The sequence below is a fragment of the Hemitrygon akajei genome, chromosome 4 (assembly GCF_048418815.1).
Source record: "Hemitrygon akajei chromosome 4, sHemAka1.3, whole genome shotgun sequence".
Taxonomy (NCBI): Eukaryota; Metazoa; Chordata; class Chondrichthyes; order Myliobatiformes; family Dasyatidae; genus Hemitrygon; species Hemitrygon akajei.
Genome location: NC_133127.1, coordinates 119,383,062 through 119,391,552, shown reverse-complemented (window position 1 = coordinate 119,391,552; position 8,491 = coordinate 119,383,062). Strand labels below are relative to the sequence as shown.

General features: G+C 44.2%; 1 pseudogene; it reads right to left on the bottom strand.

Moving 5' to 3' along the window:
- Positions 1 to 5,823: 5,823 nt before the first annotated feature.
- LOC140726012 (uncharacterized) overlaps positions 5,824 to 8,491 on the bottom strand; it is a 134,996-nt pseudogene continuing 132,328 nt past the window's right edge.

Here is an 8,491-nt window from a genome sequence, read left to right as displayed (position 1 = left end):
CTTTTTTTTGATTCCTTAGATTCTATTATTTTGTCATATCTGTGGAAGAATAAGCGCTCTAGAATTAATAAAATCCATCTCCAAAAATCTAAAAAAGAGGGTGGCATGGCTTTACCTAACTTTCGTTTATATTATTGGGCAGCTAATATACGTTGTGCTACCTTTTGGTCTTTCTTCCATGGCCAACCCGAGTGCCCTAATTGGGTGGCAATGGAGCTGAGCTCCACTAAAGAATTATCTATCTCTGTACTTCTTGGCTCTGCACTCCCTAGTAGTCTGTCCAGATCAATAGCTAATCCTCTTATTAGACACACTTTGCGTATATGGGCTCAGTTTAGGAAATGCTATGGTTCCCATGGGTTTTCCGTTTCCAGCCCTGTCGCACACAATAAATCACCTTTTTTTACCTACTACGTATGATTCAGCATTCCATGTTTGGTATAGGAAGGGCATTAGACACTTTGAAGATCTTTTCATTGATAATCGCTTCGCTTCTTTTCAGCAGCTCTCTGTTAAGTTCAATCTGCCCAATGCTCATTTTTTTAGATATCTCCAAATCAGACACTTTATTGCTTCTTTAATTCCTAACTTTCCTGAAATGCCTGCGAAAAATGCTATGGACCTATTTCTTTCCATTAATCCACTAGGTAAAGGTTTAATATCAATTATTCGAGATAAATTAGCAGCCTTACGACGGGCTCCTGTGGATAAAATTAAAATGGCCTGGGAGCAGGATTTAAATACCTCCTTATCCAATGAGAGCAGGGACTCAATTCTCAAATCGGTTAACTCAACCTCTCTTTGTGCTCGCCATTGCCTTTTACAGTTTAAGATTGTTCATAGAGCCCATATGTCTAAATCTAAACTATCTCGATTCTACCCTAACATTAGTCCGCTCTGTGATAAATGCAAAAGGGGCGTTGCCTCTCTGATCCATATGTACTGGTTCTGTCCTAGCTTGGAGAAATTTTGGAAAGATGTCTTCACTACGTTATCGTGTATTCTGAATCAGCACCCAGAACCAAACCCCTTAATTGCTTTGTTCGGTTTTTGGGGCGAGACAGATTTACGTCTGGGTCCAACCAAATGCTGAATATTATCCTTTTCCTCTCTCCTGGCTAGACGCTTGATCCTCCTTAGATGGAGAGATGTTGCCCCGCCCACTCATGCGCAATGGCTTAACGACATTATGGCCTGCTTGGACCTCGAAAAAATTCATTACTCAGTTCTTAATTTGGATCTAAAGTTCCATAAGGTCTGGGGACCTTTTATCGAGTACTTTCATAACCTTCCTCTTGACTAGGGTTTTTTTTTCAGTCCCTTGCTTTCAGCTCCCTTTTTTTTCTGGTAGTAGGCATTATTATCCTCTGTTGCTAAGTGTATTCACAGTCTTGGAGTTTGATTGTCCTGATTTATACTCTCTATATTGTGTTGTGGTTGGTCTGGAGTTGTTGTTGTTTTTTTCTTGCATTGTGGGGCTTGGGGAGGATACTAAGTTTACTTGTCTTCAATTTAGGTGCTTTTTTGTCAAATTCTCTTCCTTTGTAGCATATTGTCATTGTATGCTAATTTTGCACTGTATTAATGTTCCTCATTGGGATTTGGGGTTTTTAATTTGTAAAATGTATAGAAAAAACTAATAAAAAAATAATTAAAAAAAAATTAAACACCCTTCTTCCCTCCAGATTCTGTGAAGATGTACAGGGGAATTTTCCATTTGCAAGCTGACACTTATCCTTCAACAGCAGTACGATAATGCATCACTTGGTGAGTTTCATACTGTAGTTTGTAGAAGCTCAGTATATGTAAAATACATCATTGTCAGCCTTTCATTTGTTATGACCATGATCACAGTTTAAAAATATGAATATGGACAGAACAAGCTGGAAGAGTTGTCAACCAGGCAATATTTGTGGAGAGAGAAATGAGAGTGCTGCAGGTAAAATTACCCGTCATCAGAACAAGCAAATATTAGATATAAAGATGCAGAGAATGAGGGCAGTAAAGAAGGTAGACTGTGATATAATGAAAAGGAGAAATTAGAACACAAGAAAAGAGAATCAGGTGAAGGCCATTTGGCCCTCAGGCCTGCTCTGCCATTCAATAAAACCCCGGCTTTTTTGTACCTCAGAATCACTTTCCTATATCAACTGTATCCCTTGATTTTCTTCAATTGAATACAAAAATAAATTTGAAGCAAGTCAAAAGGAAGTGGGAATGGGGTGAGTATAAAATAGGAGAGATGGGTCCACAGAAGCTGGCAAGGACAGCAGCTGGACCAGACTGATGAAACATTAACTATTTTTTCTCTCTACACACACAGTCTAATTTCCAGCATTTTCTATTTCTAAATCAGATTTCCATCACCTGCAGTATTTTGCAATGGCATTACAGCATTATTCACAGAAATTACTAAATGTAGACTAGGGATTGGAAGGTTGTAGTCTGCCTAGTTGAAATATGAATGTTTTTACCAGGCTGCCTTGAAATATTGGGGAAAAGATGAGGATAGCAAGGTCAGAGTGGGAATTTGATAGAGAAGCAAATCTGAATCAGAATCAGGTTTAAGACTAGCGGTATATGTTGTGAAATTTGTTGGCTTTGTGGCAGCAGTACAATGCAATGCAGAATTGAGAAAAAAATGTGAATTACTGCAAGTATATAAATAAAATAGTTACACTAAGTAGAGCAAAAATAAAATTAAAAAAGTAGTGAGGTAGTCTTTAGATCAGAGCTACGCATAAACTGAACACAGGTGTTTCATAAAGCAGTCCCCTATATATATTTGGTCTCTCTGATGTAAAATTTACCACATTATGAATAGTCAATACAGTGTACTAGAGTAAAGTGCAAGCTAATTGCTACTTCATACCCTTTGGTGCCAGGCATAATGGGAAGACAAGAGGTAACAAAACAGATGTTTCACCTCATGTAGCTGCCTGAGGAATATCTATGGAAAGAAAAATGAACCAGACAACCACAAAGGGAATCGACTCTTTGGAACAATGAAATGAATATAGATTGGTGATGGCATCATGATGGAAGAAACTTAAGTTGAATATAGAGTCTTCATATTGAAGGGGGTATGACTTAATTGTCTATAAAATATCTTGGATAGTCCCAGAATATGGAAGGTATGACATAAATTTGTGGATTTATTGTTTCTTTCATCCGACACTAAGCACTTGAACCTAACAATTATCCATTAGCAGCATCACTAAAATGGATCACCTGCTCAGTTTCCCTGCTTGGGTTGTTTGTTGGACCTTGATGCTCACAGAATTCTTTCTCCTATCAGGTTAGATCTCTGTTTTTGTCCATCGAGAAATGGATTCACAATATTCATAAAATAAACAAGATACAATTACAGGGGTAGATTTCAATTGTCAAACTTACCACTCATTTTGCACGTTATTGTAATTGTTTTAAGTACAATAAATACTCAAATGTATCATATCCTCAAATGCCCAAGTAGAAATTTAGGTTGCTAAGTTGTCATGAAATACTTCAGCCCAAAAATGATAAATGTGCAATATGAATGCTAATTACATAGTGAAAATAATGAAAAACAATGATGATACCGCAGAGATTTAAATCATATTGAGAAGCAGAAAATCAAAGAATGATGTACGTGTGAGTTTCTTCAAAGCAAAAATATACTTCAGCTGAGAACACAGAGAGAAGTGGCTGTCAACCATCGTGATGCATATAGCATACAAACCACTGATAGAAAATCAACAAAATCTTTGCCTTGTTCTTAAGAAACACTGAGGTTATGGCCCAATCCAAGGACATGAATAATCTAACTACAAGTTAGCTGTAGAATCTCAGTTATTTCTGGTAAGTATTCCTTAAATCATTGTAACAATAAGGAGTTATTAACAAGTGAGAATTCATCTAGCACTTCAGACCTTCTCCCTCATTCAAGTGAATGTCAGCTGTGCCTCAATTGTTGGAAGCTCTTGCTATCAGTTAGTTGATTATACGATCGATCTGCACTGTACAATTGTACATGTAATAAAACAGGAACTTTGTTGCGATATTGAGAGAGTGCTATAACATGGCTGTCTTTCTGACATGTCAGACTGATACTATATTAGTCTTTTAAAACAGATGTAGAGGACCCTATAACACTAACTGAGCAAGAGTTCTTGCCAGGGTTCTGGTCAACATGTACTGGTAAACTGAATTATGCCCTCAGGGAAATACTAGCTAGATTTGTGAAAGAGGGAGAGAGAGGGGGGGGGGCAATGTCGATGTATGGAACGCACAGGTCAGGTGTTAAACAACTGATCTCTCAATCTACACTTGACTCAACACTGAGTCCAGGATTTTTCCTCGTCTTACTAAGTGGAGGTACTGGCTTACTTCATGTGGAGGACTATGGCCGGCTGGCTCTGGTTAACACCTTTGTGAAACTATAGAATTGTGTGTCTGTGTTGCTTAATGCTGGGATCAGAAGAAGATCATGGTGCTGCCCTTGGATCTACTGCTGCAACAGCGAGGTTATCCCTGGATTTGCGCTTTAGCCTACTGCACCAGACACAAGATCATGTGGTGTTGCCCTTTAGCCTACTGCTGTTCACCACAAGGCGACGTGGCCTAGCTGTTTTCCCCTCTAGCTTGCTTAGGACACCAAATATGGAAAAGTTGAACAAACCATACCCATTAAAATCAAACATTAAGAGGGTGCATGTACTGACCATAAGCGGAGTCGTTGCTGTTCAGATGGACGGCTCCCTGGTCGCGTAAAGAATCTTCTAACGAATGCCTGGGTCTGAGTCTTGTGTAGGAATGGAAATTCCCTAACAATGTGGCGATGAGGATGGGATCCCTATTTCCGGGATCCAACTGAGCTCCGACCGAGTAATTGGCCCCTCGGAAAGGAATCAAACTGTTTCCCGTGAGACTTCCCTTAAAGACAGGAATCAAGACCAGGGCGAGGGCAAGGCGTGAGGATGGTCGTCCCTGACCGGGCAGGTGACCAGTTCCTGAGTTCTGGTAGGAACAAGAGGGAAACTAGGACAGGGAGCTCTGACCTAATAGGCAAGATATTTTTGTGAAATTTAACGGGACCCAGCTATTCGTATATGGTAATCAGCTGATTAGGAAGCGTAGTTAGTATAGAAAACATAGAATACTAACAAATAAAAATAAAAGTGTATGTTAAAATGGAAAACCAGGCCGGCAAGTCCCTGGTCAAATCAACACGCACAAACACGCTGGATGTCAAGCCATTCCGATCGGAAAAGAACAAGCGTCCTCCCCAGGAACGATGCCCGGCTAATCCGATTACGAAGTCCCCAATGATTAAGGACACGGAGAAGAACACTACGAAATATAAGAGAATAAAGCAATTGTTGGGTTAGTTCCCTCCTATAAGGTTTAGTTGGAAACTGGGGACAGCAGGTACTATGTTACATTTCCCAGTGATGTATATGGAGGTTATTGAAGCGGCAGTGAGATTACAACGAAGACCCCAGGACGGGCAGCCAGCCCAGGCGGTGGCGGCAACGGCTGCTCCCCAGGATTCTTCCGGAACCCCGCCCCTGTGCTCGATGTTTCCGCAGCTTACAGGCTCCGCTCCAGGAGGATCGACTTTCCACCAGACAGAGGAGAAGGGCTACCCGATAGCACCACAAGAGAAGGGACCTCTCAATTCCCCCGGATAATATGTTCTATTTTAAAACCCTGGACCCTGGCTGAGGAACGCAATATGATCGGCGACGCCCGATTCACTAAGAAAATCTTTAGCGTTTCATAACTGGCTTACTCAGACCTGTCAAATACTTAGCCAGCTGCCTGGCGATTTACGGGCGCTCCTCAGTATCCTACACGGAACTTCATGGACTGGGGCGAATGCTCGCCAATGCTGCTCCCGAGGGAGACTGACGACCGGCAATCGGCGCGGATGTCCGACAGGCTATGGGAACGGGGAGCGCGAAATTAAAGCCCTATCGTTGCCGCAACCTGACAACATGGGGACTTCAGAGAAGTTATCGCCACTGACTTGGTAGCTCGATTCAAAGAAACCTGGGAATCAAATGCGGGATTACTCCTGGACCAGCAAAATGCCCGGTTGGCTGAACAAACCTTCCTTAACTGCCTCCGACCTGAGGCCTCCCACGCCTTTAAATCTGAACTGGCAACCCCAACCCTGAACGAAATGGGCTGTTTAAGATCTCGGGAGAAAAGGGACAGTATATACAAAAAGACGGGTAGAGGAATCGTTTGTGATAGACAATAGCTCTCCGGTTAGCCCACTAGGACGCCAGGCTTTGTGAAAACTGAACGCCATAATCCATTGCACTCCCGACGGATTGTACCTCGAGCAGTCCAGTGAAACGGTGTCCGAGCTTCGCTCTATGATGCTCCAAAAAAAAACTCGACCAACAGAAACGCAGACGGCTTTATACGCCCGGGATATAGAGGGGCTCCCCTGGGGAAATTGGCTGTGGCAGGAATACTGGTGATAGTAGGGGATCGGGGATTCTTTGGAGATTTTGCCTGAAAACTGGCAACTGCATTGCACTGTCCCGCCACCTTCCGAGACCCCGATCCCAATAGTGATTGTCGTAAAACGGCTTCCGAATATGGGGGCACATTACGGTCTATTTCCTTTAGTGGGGACATAGGTTTTGACCCAAGGGATGAGCTGCCGAAGTCCATTTAGACCCTGGCCTTCCCGTGTCTCTTGAACTCTGAATCCTCCTTTCACGCAGAAGGACTTGGGGCCCCTGGTGAAGAGTGTAGTGGTCGAGCTGCCCGTATGCCAGGAACCCGGGGTACACTTCCTGAACCCCAAAACAGGCATTATTATGATTAACCCCATGCGAGCTGAAGGGACATTTCCTCCTCATCATCCTCCACCCCAGCCCCAATGGTCAGTGTAATGTATTGTGTGAGTATTCGTAGGTCAGAGTGCATATGACGTCAGAAGGGGGGGGTTAAAGAAAACAACACACACAAAATGCTGGTGGAACACAGCAGGCCAGGCAGCATCTATAGGGAGAAGCGCTGTCGACGTTTCGGGCCGAGACCCTTCGTCAGGACTAAATGAAATGGTGGTCTGTTGAATAAACGTGGTTGTTCAATCTACAGCGGTGTCCGAGTCACATCATCAATACTACAGTCAGGATCTGCCGACATCCACCAAGTGAACCCAGAATTATGGGTTCAGCATAAAAATCACGTTGGCTTTGTCAAGCCAAACCCCGCCCCCCATTAGATGACTTTGAAGCAGACTAGCCCCCTACCTTCCGTTCGACAGATCCGCCTATCGCCAGATGTCCTGCAGGGCACCAGGCCAGTGATCGGGATCCAACTACAACAAGGGGTTCCTCGGCTCACTCAGAGTCCTTGCAAAACACCTATATTGCCAGTCCCTAAACCGAGAAGTCCCGAGGAATGGTGGTTCCTACAGGACTTACGGGCCATTAATCAAATCATCCAACTGACTTCACCTGCTGTGCCGGTCACCGATGTTATACTGGCTTCCATTCGCTCCCAAAGCTGCAGGTGCACGGTAGTCGACCTGTGCTCTATCTGCCCCTGCACGAAGACAGCCTTTACTGACAATTGCCAACAATATCGTCTTGCCCGGGGTACACGGAAACCCCGGCTGTGTATGTCGCTGCGGTCAGAGACGATCTGGCTGATGTACCCCTCTCCGGAGAGCGCTCTGTTCCATCCCACCGGCGACTTCCTCGCGGATACATGGAAAACCCTGCTACAGTTGCAAAGTAAACATAATCTTTCTTTTAGAGAGGGCCAGCCCTAAATCCTTCCACCTCAATGCCACTCCCTGATCCTCCCAAATCCCATGATTGCCTGAAAGTAGCCGAGATAGTCACGCTGCCCCGGCCGGATCTGCTCGCTACCTCCTGGATAATCCCAATTCTACTCTCTTCACGGACGGCTTCTCCTGCAAGCCAAATGCTCATATGATCCAGGCAGACTTTGCGATTGTCACACCCTTCCAGACACTGGAGGTAGCGGCCCTTCTCCTCGGCACACCTGCTCAAGGCAGCTGAGCTATTCGGGTGAATCCGGGCCTATGTCTTGGTCACCGGGAAGAAAGACTACTAATATTTATGCCGTCTCTCATTACACCTTGGGGGAGGGGGCGGTACGCAATTTCAGGGCCCCGTGCAAATATAGGGGATTTATTTCATCTGGGAATCCTATCCAACAGGTCAGTGCCAGTTTGATTGCTAACCTGCTACAGTTGCCAAATAGTGTGTGATGCGCCGCGGATCCCGTATCACAGCGCAACGCGGCAGCAGAGTGGGAAACGTGCACCTGCAGTTTCCCGTCCAAGCTGTGGCTAAGGTTACACCTCCCACGGGACCCACCTTAGAGGGACTAGTAGCGCCCGAAAATCTGCCCCGCCACTGGAAAAAAACTTGAGTGGGACAAGGGCAGATGTGTTCCCGACTCCAAAGTCATTAGAAGTATTTGGAGACCGTGGTAAAAGTATAAAGATGAAGGC